The following is a 12,860-nucleotide window of genomic DNA, read 5'->3' as shown; positions in this document are numbered from 1 at the left end:
TTAACAAGTAATGATGAGATATTAGCGATACGACCTCTGTCGTCAATTTGTACCTCGGTCAGATAGTATGGTGTTGTTAATTACTAATTATGCACATAGGTACGAATACTAATTGCAATTCGTTTCAATGCCCTCTAGAACTACGAGAAAGATATAGCATAGGAAACAAATACAACTAAAACAATTAACCACCTTTTTGGAACAATTATCGCTTCCCATCCGGTGGGACCATTATTAATTTCTAGTTACATTTTAATGTGAAACCCAAATATCTACACCACCCCTCCCTTGCTATAGTATTCAGTGTGCTTGGAAAAGTTTTAAGAGAACATTCTTGGGTTCAAACATATTCCTCTCATACATATGACATGTTTTAAGTACGAATTGTTTAGCATAATCAGTGAAGTGTCAGTAACACAACTAACACACAGCCTTGGTCCAACTCAATGAGCAACAATAAATCAAATCAGCGAGCCAAATGATCGAATGATCTCAGCTTCAATACTGAGTTCTAGATCCGGATCTGACACGAGGTGAAAAAGACTGATTTATTTGACTTACTCCACTGTAGCTGTAGCATAATTATTTGCATGACCATATAAACAAATATTTTGGATTTTTTACAATGCAATACGAATACTCTCTATTGCTCACCGCACTAAAAAAGGAACAGTACACTTATCACGAGATCTAAAGAACGTTTTAAAGGAACGAACCTTTAGGCGGCCGAAATTATTCAGTTCGCCGGACGATATCAGCCTGTCAGTTAAACGCAAATAGTGACAGTTCCGAACAACTGACAGGCTGATATCGTCCGGCGAACTGGTAATCGGTGGGTCCCTTTAAAATGAAGGGCTTTCCTCATTTGCTAATTTTGTGTTTTGATTAGACTTGGACTTTACCTAAACAAGACTTTAGATAGAAATGATCGTCTCTCATCTTAATCCCTGGCCGAGCTTGCTGCCAATGTTGGCTAATTGAATTAGGTCTGGCCGATTAACATATTGCAATTGTCAAGGTTTTAAAGTAGAACAACATCACTAAACATACTAAAACAAAAACGGCTTCTATCCAAAGTACTATCGAATATAAATTGTCTTCAGCATTCCAATCAATTAAAATATAATTAATAACATTATTTCATAGATTCAGGCGCCTACTGAAGTTTTATTAAAAATGTACCTAACTTCACATAGAGAGAGTCGAATTTACTCCCGAGGTTTAATATTTGACCGCGCTCGCGAGTTCGAAATCAATTTAATAAAATGTATTGCGTGGGGTTCCAGTTGCATTTAGAACGTATTGACTTTATTGGTATTTCATCACCACAATCATATGACAATAGATTGAGCGGGATGAGAATGATTGAGGACAGTTTATTGCAACTTGTTACGAGATCATCTTGTGTGAAATATCTCATAATTTTAAGTGTATGTGAAAAATAGGTAACATTATTAATCGAACATTTTTATGTTGTACTTAATGTAATAATGTTTTAGGGAATAAAAAAATACACTGAAAATTTTAGAAAGGATCCTCTGCGGTTTCTGGATAATCTCTCCTTTTAGAATACGAATAAACCCAGTTGTAAGACGTCTTAGGCCCACTTGCACCATTCTACTAACCCGGGGATAACCGGTTAAACCTGGAGTTACCATGGTTACCAGTACAATTTGACATTAGGTTATTAGGTTTAACCACTTAACCCCGGGTTAGTGAAATGGTGCAAGTGGGCCTTAGGGCCACTTGCACCATCCCACTAACCCGAGGTTAAGCGGTTAAACCGTTAACTTAGTGTCAAATTGTACTGGTAACCATGGTAACTCCAGGTTTATCCGGTTAACCCTGAGTTAGTGGAATGGTGCAAGTGGGCCTTAGAGGAGTAACTTTTATTTCCAACACTTGGAGGAAAAAACAGCATCGCAACGATACCACGTACCAACGAAGACGAAAGTGACTTCCCCATCCGCTTGTAAGAAGTGATTCACACAGATCTGCGAGATTCCGTAGTGTTAGGTAATACTGGAATGCTTTCTAGAGATAATTGATGAGACATCAATATGTCGTTAGAGAATATGAGTCATGGGAATGAGTGCTTCCGATGCAATCGGAAGTTGTTAGGATAGGGCGGTTGCAGACTTCCACTAACAATTCGACACACCTTTCTCGCTTAAGACGAAACAGGAGCTGAGTTTTAAATGTTTAGGTAAATATACCCGTCTCGCTAACGGAAGCGGCTCCTAAAACTAGTGCGATAAGTACAAGGCGAAAAATCCTGCGTAAAAATCTCTAAATTCGAGGTTTCGTACTCGACTGTTTCCTCCTCCAAAACTTAACCAATCGTAACCAAATTTGGAAATCTAAATGATTATGAAATTATCTGTGTCGGACCGTGTTTTTTTTTTTTTTGGCTTTTTGATATCAGTTTTGAATACTACGCCTCTCATTGCGGCATAGTCAATGCTGAAAGGAAACTTCAGATCGGTATGTTGTTAATAATGAAAATAGTTATGAATCTTCCCAAATAACTTCTTTCGCCTCACCACGAATTCGGGTCCCGATTTCGATCACTGATTTCTAAGAATGAATATGCCTTAAGCGGTTTCGTTATTGGGTTTTTCCTTAGCGATTGTCTCATTGTTGTGTATAACGGTTTAATACTAAACTCTTGACACGAGCGTACTATGGCACAGGAAAATAATGCTCTTCTCTGGGGTCAAGTTATCGTCAAGGAACTCATTATTATAAGATTTGTAAAGACAGGATTGGGCCAAGAACGCAGTATAAATAAAGTAATGCGTATGCAGGTCAAGCAAGGAGCGTCGCCGACAATAAAGTATGCGCAAACAACCAATTAGATAGAGAATTATTGCTTTGAACTAATTGCTGTGATCGTAAAACTATTATCGGGACGAATCAATTTGTTGTAGTAGTTCATAATGGACGGGTTAGTTTAGGCGCTCGAGCGAGTCTTAGAGCGCGCTCTTAGACTAAAGTTGTAAAAGGTTACACTGATGTTAATAATAATACAGTATCCAACAAGTCCTCAGATCAATTCAATGTTACTTAAAAACGACATTTTGCACTCAAATGACAAAAACAAATAGTCTTAACTGAGTCCATATAAATGACCCAAGGCTTAGGTAAATCTGTTTTCAACAAACACATCGTTTGAGAATTCGACCATATTGGCTTTCTCGCACTTTCGTGAAAAACCGTTAGTTATTATCTCTTTCTGAAACTACTATACCGGGTGTGGGCTGTAACATGAGCAAAAAATGTAACTGTAGACTGTACTCCTCATACTGATCAACATTTGTTCAGCGACTTTTAAAAATAACTTGTGGTTTGATTTTTAATACACTTTAAAGTTTATTCTAAGACGCAATGTATTGCGAATTTTGTTATGTTTAAGGCGTGACAAGCAACGTCAATCACAATGATATGGCATGGCGATGGCGTCCATTAAAGATAATATTTATTTTGTATGAAAAATAGGGAGTCTAAATACTTCATAATTTTTTAAAGTTATGGCCAAAAGTGTCACCGTCTGATGAGTACAATCTATGTTTTAATTATTTGCTCCTATTACAGGCCACACCCGGTATAGAAAGAAAGAAGTTTTATCCTGTTCCCATCACGCGATACCCGTGACCATAATATGCGTTCTGTATAATTATTAAAGTAACGTAAGATATCCGTTATCTCGGTCGGCGACTACAAAGCGCGCCTGTTTGATAACATTATCGGGGGCAATTGCTCCGAATCAATTTGCGATCTGACCCGGCGTCTAGAGGACGTGTACGAGTAAACACGCTTATTGTTTAGCTATTCGCACAAAGATATTAATCCTTTTATAGCCTGTCCAGTGTCCGCTTTTCTAAGATAAAGTAGGAACGCCATACTAAATTACTAATACTATGGCGAACTTGATCTTAGAAATCGGACAGGCACCTAATCGCATTGGCTGAAAAGAACATTTAGATAACAGTTCATAAAAGGAAACAATTCAAAGGTCTAAATGTTTAACCCAAATACTCGTACCCAAGATATCTTCAAAACCGGAAAGCTCGATTATGTAAATATGGACAATCAAACAGAGGATAACAAAGAAACAAGCCACATTTCTACGTAAAACGTTTAAATTGCTGAAGGCTACGCCTACAGATAAAGTGTAGGCAATAGACCGTAACAAATTTAAACAAAAGGCTGCGCTAGATGAATATTCGAATAAATTACGTAGACAATTAAGCTAATAGTGAACCTAATTAAGGAGGTAGATACATTTAAATGCCTGATAGTTAATGATGCTGTTTCTAAGCTTGAGTTAAGTTTAATACATAACACTGTAGATAAAGTGGTACAATCTAAACGATACGATCAAAAAATTAGTACTATCGTTGATATTAACTGACCATATATAAAGTATAATGATATAATGATAATGAAACTTCTTGACGGTACGTCTTAATTTACACATATAGATTATCGATTCATCTGCTTTTCAAAAGCTAAATAACAGATGTAGAGAAAGGATGTGGAAAGTTGGGTAGAAATGTAGAGAAGGAAGAAAAGAGATCCTGATGTGCACAATATCGTGATGAGTGAGGCAGATGGATTTATACATATAAATAACTTGCATCTTAACTAAAAACAAAAATATTTATCCTACCATTTAAATTTTCGCTAATCTTTCTTTAGCGTTAACATTGTTTGCGTTTTGGCTTGTGTTGCCGGCTTAGACTTAGAAAATAGATCTCATGTTGCCTTTCAATACGATTGGGCAAGAGTGTCAAAGCCCATGAACACTAAACTTCCCCGACCAGCCATATGTCGCAGCAATGTATCAGTGTCGCAATAGCAAAGCACAAAAACTGCAGCGGCACGGTTTCCACGAGGCGGCCTCCTTATTCGGCATCTCCTTACTAGGGCTCTCCTAATAAACTGATTGAATGCTATACAGCTATGCTGTAAATAGCAGCGTTTAGCTGTGATTTGGCTTGCTGCTTTAGTATCTTGACGTTGGGTTTACGATCACTTACGTTCTAATGCACGTTTTATTTGTCGTCGTTTTGTTGGGTTCTGATAAAGAAGATCACATTTGCATGATCGCATAGTGTTGTTCGCCAGTGAGGAACAGGATAGTTGGTTTTGTTTGATAGTGGACCTCTGTTAGTACCTATACTATATGGCTCCGGTAAAACTCTAAAGTAAAAAAACCAAATGACCCAGTCATCAGTACCCGCGGACTGTCATGTGGTGACGCGCGCGCGCACAAAGAAAAGGTAATGTAGGATGACTCACGAGTTCACCATCCAAGCGTTTGCCAAAATGGCCGCTACACTTTACGAGCGTTTTTTATGGTCAACGGGAATCGTGAAATTATGGACATAGTTGCGAAGATTTTATGGTGCTAATTCTGTGACCAAATCTGGTTTTGGTTAATAATTTGGTAGTGAATATTACTCACTGAGCTATTCTTTAAAAGTATACTCCATGATAAACCCAATGGATAAACAAGTCACAAAAATGGGAAAAAGCATATTTTAAGAATATGAAGAAAAACAATTAAAGATATTGATAGAACATGAAGATGAGCATAAGCAATTTGTTGCAGTCTTTTAGTAAGTACCTAATTTGCAACAAGACACCTACGCCATAAAATAACAAACCACACAAAAACCAGAGGAATTCAAGCAAAACTATGAAATCATTAGTTTGCCTAATGTGAGTAAGCATTAAGAGACGCAGCCTTGAAGAATTTAAGGTATGGCTTGAAACAAAAAGCATTTACAAGTGTACCTAGTCGTCAAATCATAATCCAAACTGTTTTGCCTCTTGGAATAACAAGGTTGGTGAACTAATAAATAAGATGTAATACAAGGTAATTGAAGATATAGGGGACACCAGCGCGATAAGGAGTGCAAAAAGTAAAATGACAAGATTAATGTGCTGATAAATGGATATATTATACAACAAATATCCTTTCAATGCTGTTTTTCTAAACTGTAATGAAACTCGTTCTCAATAAATCCCGAAACACTGAACCACGTAAAACCTGAAGAACTAGTTATTTTAACTACATATTTCACACAAAGCCTTGTTAATATGGGAAATGATAATGTACTACAAGGTGCTGTTTTTCTAGTTGTACATAATTTAGTTCCATTATTTTACGCAACTGACATAACATATAGTTGGTTTCCATTTTGAGCACTGTAATTGTAATTAAGTATATTTCAAATTCTGTTGTTTTGATTTATTGCAATATTTGATTTATTGGATATTTTAATTAATTCACTGTAATTAAGACCGACTAGTTGTCACATCAAAGCAACATCAAATAAGTCTTAGGCATATCTACAATTCTAATAACAGTTCTATGCATTTAAACTAGAATAGTGATCTCGCCTGAATACAAACTTGTAGGATCAAAGATAATTCCAAATACGTAACGACCATACATATTCTCGACTCTGAGTCACACCACACCGGCGTAGTAACGCGCATCTGTTCAAACTGGAAGCAAGGCCGTGCGAGGCCGACTTTAATTACTGCAGCATGTCTATTAACTATGGGTTAATAAGGGATTGAAATTTTACGTGGGAGACGCAGTATACGATAAAGTTACAGTACAGAATCTGCCCCATTGAATGTAAAGTTAGAATTTTTCGAGATATCCGAATGTTACTCTCTAAGAGCTTGACTCTTTTAAGAGCTCGTTCTACCATTCCGATGTATCAAAAATTCTAACATTAATACAATAATTACAACTGGAAATAAATAATCACTAAAGCCCACTCTCAGGATTATTGGATAGACAACTAAATAAAATGTTGTTATAATTTTGGCGGTAGTGGTGAACTTTAAAATGACCAAATGTTTGGAGATCATCTAAGGACGAAAGCATAACAGGAAAATAGAAAACAGGGAGGCCAAGGAGAACATCATGTGAAGGAAAAATAAACGTCATTTTATATCAGGATCCCAAATCCTCCCTGCATTTGATGATGAGTTTAAATGACAGTGGAATTGAACTATGGTAGATCTATTCCCAAAAGGGTCAACAGAGCTAGAGAGCTACATTTACATTCAAAACATACCACCTCGTTTGTATAATTTATTTATTTCGAGCAAAGGAAGGTACGTTAGCGCCGCTAGTGATATACACCCACATAACCTTAACATGACTTAGCTCAGCCTTATCTTACTGCTTATTTCAATGTTTTAAGGTTCAATTTCAGGTTTAAAAAACAAGCTATGACTCACATGACTATCTGAGAATCGTTAGCGTAAGAGTTGACATGTTTGGTACCGTACAAATAATGAAGATACACATTTGTACTGATTTGCAAATATGTCGTCCTAGTTTTGCGACGTTTACTTAGAATAAAGTACATTTTAGTGACGCTTCATATACTGATCAGAAAGGACCAATAATGTCAGCAGAACTTAGCGCAGCGTATACGCACTATACGCAGCGATGTGTTGTTTATACGTTGTGCTTTTGTTATACATTTTGTTGCGTAAGCTGTCCGTTGATACATTAAGCACCAGTATAGCCGAATCGAACCCTCATTGATAAAATTACTGTAACTTAATACACCTGCGTATAGCAAGAAATTCAGAAACCAGTAAACGGTGACTCGGAATTAGATTGGTTAATGATACGCAAGAATGGAAATGGATCCATTGATTGAAGATTACGAGAAGGGTTAATAGCTAATAGGAAATCTCTTGGCCATTGACCTTAAAAGAGATCCTGTTTTGGTAACAGTAGACTCAAAATTTAAAATACCTATAGTAGTGCCTGACAATAAACAGTCACCCACGCACCCTAAAAAGGAAAATGTAATCCGTCAACTACATGTTTAAGATTTACCAGTAAGGAGCTGTAATGTAAATTATGGAAATGTAGAAGCTTAAAATACCAAGAAGATCTGTTGGCATGGATAAAAGATAATCACTTGTATTACCAATAATCTATTCTGGGTGTTAATATTCAAGTAGCTTTAAAGAATTCTTCATTGAAATGCCATATAAAACTAAATCTGTTCTGTTTTTTTTCTAGACTGTCTTACTGTTGTAAAGATTTTTGGGAGTACCTCAAGGGAGTATCTTGGATGCAAAAAAGTGTTCATTTTGCTTTCTTAAAAGCACTAGTCTCAGGTGCGCTCTCGCTACTTTTGTAAAACAATTAGCATAGCGATAATTCGTTCATTATCAAAGCGTCGCGAGCGTTGAACTCACGCGCAGGATATAGGCTCGTTTCGCGTATCGCTGCGCATCCGCTGCGATACCAGAGCAGATCGAACAGTTTTTACTTGTTGCTTTAAGTTGCATTCGAGAATTTATTTCAAGACTAGCTTCCGCTCGCGAAGTTTGTTTTGTTTTGGCTTACGTTGAGCGGAAAGTCCAAAGTTTTGAGTAACAAGTAAAAACTGTAGGTTCTTAAACAAAATCATTTTATAATAATAATAATAATAATAATAATAAAATCATTTTATTTCGGATATAAATCCATAGTTGTTAGTTACAAACATTTAAAAATTAACTTATAAAATAGTGTTAGTAGAATTACAATGTAATCTTAACCTAAGTACTTAACTACTTATTCACTACAGTGTGGAGTTTTGACCACTGCTGCAGCAGGGGGGAGTCCCACCTATCCAACAACGCTATCATGATACCGTTAGCGCTGCCCCGCCAGCGGCTAAGTAAAGAGGCGCACCGCTTCCGCATGATAGCCGCAAAGCCGTCGACTTGCGCCTCCGCAAACATCCCGGAGGCGCTACAGTGACGAGGCAGCCCCATCAGCATCCTGAAAGCGTTGTTGTATTGCACTCGTAGGTCGCTGTACGCCCGCTGCGTATAGCTACCCCACAGGCTGCAACTGTAAAAAGACTGGCAGTAAGCTTTGAAAAGCGTCACTTTAACTGCATGTGTGCAACGTGCAAACCTGCGGATAAGCATATTGCACCGCACGGCCAGCGACCTACGTTCCCTCTCTATATCACAGTTATCGCTAAGATCTTCGGTAACCCAATGACCTAAATACTTAAATTTACTTACCCTAAGCAGAGGTGTGCCATATAGAGATACATCCGGCAAACTGGTGTAGGTTTTAGATCTGGGCTTGAAAACCATTAGCTCACTTTTTTTTACATTGTATTTTAGGCCATGCGTTTCCGCATAGCCTTGACATATTGAAATTAGCCTTTGCAGCGCCCTGATTGAAGGGCTTAGCAGCACCATATCGTCAGCGTAACTTAGGTTATTTATACACACTCCTCCTACATGGCAACCGACTCTGGTGCTACTAAGCTCCTCAATCAGCTGGTTCATGTAAAGGTTGAAAAGTCTGGGAGAGGTCAGACCTCCCTGCCTCACCCCACACCCCAACCTATACTCCCCCGAGACCACGCTTCCCCACCTGACTTGGTTTTTTTGGTGGTTATACCAGTACTGTAATAACAATATGCATTCAGGAGCCAGGGTTGTTTCCTTCCTTAACTTATCCCATAACAAATCGTACGATACCAGATCAAATGCTTTAGAGAGGTCTAAAAAAGCCGCAAATACAGGGGTTTTTCTGGTCGTATAATACTGCACAGTCTGTTTAAGGCAAAGGATAGCACTCTCCGTAGACAAACCAGGTCGGAACCCAAATTGCGCATCGTTAAGTGACAAGTGCTTCTCCATTTGCCGATCAATCAGGCCGTCCAGTACCTTAGCGATGATAGAGGCTAGCGATATTGGTCTGTAATTAGATAAGCTAGAGGAATCACCCGTTCTGTCTTTAATTATTGGCACTACAATCGTACGCATCAGGTTTTCCGGTAGGTACGAGTGACGCAGACATAATGTGTAAAACATTGCCAGAGACCTGGGCAGATGGATACCCGCATGTCGTAAGTGTTCGACGCTAAGATCGTCATGCCCTGGGGATTTTCCCCCATCTAAACCTTTAATAACACTCCACACATCGCTATCTGTAAAGCTGATACTACACTTCAGGTGGACATCCGAACTAGCCCCGGACACCGACGACGCAGGGCCCAATGGCGACTCTAATTTAAAATGTCTTTGGAACAAGTTAGCAATTTCAACGGGCTCATGTATCCCCTCCACGCTCACAGGGAGACCCGCCTTATGGTTTAATCGGTTTGTGTTTTTCCAGAACTTGCCAAACTTTTTACTTGAATGGTGTTGCGCAATAATATCCATTTTAATCTTTTCCGCGTTATCCTGGCACCATTTAAGTTTTGATTTAAATATTTTTCTGGTTTCACACATACGGTTATAAAAGAAACCAGATTTTGGTTTGCCATATCGCATCCAAGTTTGAAACCATAAACGAGCCTCGCCATGCGCCTCTCGCACGTACCTATTCCAGCCGGTTATATATTTTTTTCTTTTTACACTACGTTTATTGACATACGTTAGCACAGCGCCCATTGAAAGCGTATCGATAATTTCCTTGTACATGCCATCCAGTAGTAAACAATGACTCTTATCTGTACACAATTTATCTGCGCAGTCGCAAAAACATTGGTTAAAATCGAGCTCTCTTAACCTATTATTACAATATTCACGATACCTATCAATCTGATTTTGGTCGCGTTCACCCCACTTTACTTTATTTTGGCACAAGGTGTCCCTCGGTAGGATTTTTGGTGTTAGTAAATCTATGTCACACTCGCACAGGACAGGGTAGTGATCAGACCAATAAGTATCGTGTAACACAGATACATTTGAAACCGTTAATTTTGCCGCATTTGTTAGTATACAGTGATCTAGCCACCGGCGGCAGCCGTGCGCTTCGCTCACAAATGTAAAAGTGTCCGGCGGTAAACACTCCATATCAATACACGTCCACGACCGTTCCGCACAAAAGTTTGCAAGTTCATATGAGAATGACTCACCTGGGTGCGCATTGTAGTCCCCCAACATGTACACACACTCGATATTCTGGTTCTCGATGATTGCATTTATTTCGCTCATGCATTCCGTAAACTCAACGAGATTATCGCTTGAATCTATTGGCATGTATACGGAAAAAACAAGTAACGAACGATTATGTAACACTACCTTAATTGCCGTCAAGCGCACACTATGACACTGCACTACTGATACCGTCGGGAATAATTTCTTCCTCCATAGCAGGGCGACCCCTCCGTACGGTCTCCCCCGCAAGAGGCCCGCCGACGTATCCACTGCTGACTTACCGCTAAACGCAAAATTATCGTCAATGCTTCCCAAAAAAGGCACGTCGTTTTCTAAAAGCCAAGTCTCCTGGAGTGCAATTATATCTGCAGACTTACACAACTTTCTGATACAGTCAACAGATCTTTTAACATTTTTACAGTTGAACGTAACTAGTTTTACTTTTTTTTCCATTATTGATTTACTTTATTATTGCCTTATCTGAGTCTGTTTTATTCATAAAGTTGATGAAACGGCGATAGGATACCCCTTCAGGCCAGAAATCATTATTTAATAATAATTCTGCTTTACTAGTAGGTACGAAGATCTTAAAAGAATTGTAGGGTTTTTCCGCTTTCATGTTCATTTTCTTAATCACCACATTTAACTTAGTCTTATTTTCAATGTATGTTTCAATATCACACACGGACACCTCCTTCGCGACATTATAAATATAAATAGGGACACACGATTCTGCCGCTTTAAAATTCGTTTGGGGGCCCGTAACCGCTACTCCTTTATGGCCAACAAAACGATCATTTACTTTGTTTTTCGGTCCGGTTTTCTTTTTTCGCTTTTTAGTTTGTGTTTTCCATTCGCCTTCCTTAGCAACGTCCGCAAAGGAGACATTATTTTGCTGCTCGTTCTGCGCGCCCGTATGTATCGACGCATCGTCGATCACCTGTGGCGGTTGCGTCATCCTCTTATCAGTATCGCCTCCGCTCACATTGTTATTGTCCTCCAGATGTATTTTATTTATATTTTCGTTTGAAGCCGGCGCAACGGATTTAACTAGCTTGCAATTTGGTTTGCCCTCATGAGAATTGGACAAATTTTCTACTTGCTGATAGTGGGACTCTGAGGTTGATGGTGATGATGATGGTGCTGTCCCTGCCATCGGGGCATAGCAAGCCTCCTTTGGAGCATCTTCAGCTTCGAAATGCTGCAATCCCATCGGGCCACTATTCATATCATAGCTAAAAGAGCTCATCAAACAAGCTCCCCGCCGTGCATTGTATATGACAGGTCTCTAAATTGACTTCTAATGACGAGTAATGTAATGATGTCGCGATAAGAAGAAAGTATGTAAGTAAGGCGTTCAAACAGCAAGGAGAAACTCTTGACTTCATCAAGTCTTAATACTTACCTTGATTACTATGCTGGGATTATAGAGTTCATCTCAACATTCTCAACTAAATACTTAATCAGCTTAAAGCACACCCAGACAAGCCGATCTAATCGGCTTCCATGCCTCATACTTGTGTATTCTCTTTGCAGGGGCGGGCGAGTCGACTTTTTGGGCATCACTGCAGCAACACTGCGGGTTTTATCCATGCAATTATTTTACTAACTGTTGACAGTGCCGAATATAGGTATTACCTGAGTAACGAGATCCCAGGACTCGTAAGCACACGCGTATAATCGGAGAGCTTTTTTGTATCAGGGCTATAACCGCGAAAATCGAAGTTCGCAAATTGCGGGCATTTTTCTCTGTCACTCTTATTACGCCTTCATAGGAGTAAAAGAGAAAGATCGTAGCAATTTGCGAATTTCGGTTTTCGCGGTAGCCCCTCTGATCTTATAGAACAGAAACAGACGTTCGCCTCACTTCTACTGGATAAAATGTAGGAATAACCCCAAAATGCATCGGTCTG

General features: G+C 38.9%; 1 protein-coding gene across 1 annotated transcript in view; it reads right to left on the bottom strand.

The window, feature by feature from the left end:
* LOC134667208 (myosin heavy chain, non-muscle) overlaps positions 1–12,860 on the bottom strand; it is a 114,309-nt gene that overhangs the window by 48,222 nt on the left and 53,227 nt on the right. The window lies entirely within an intron of this gene.

Source organism: Cydia fagiglandana, chromosome 9 (assembly GCF_963556715.1).
Source record: "Cydia fagiglandana chromosome 9, ilCydFagi1.1, whole genome shotgun sequence".
NCBI classification, from domain to species: Eukaryota; Metazoa; Arthropoda; class Insecta; order Lepidoptera; family Tortricidae; genus Cydia; species Cydia fagiglandana.
The sequence above is the reverse complement of the archived record's forward strand: the minus strand, read 5'-3'. Positions and strand labels throughout refer to the sequence as shown.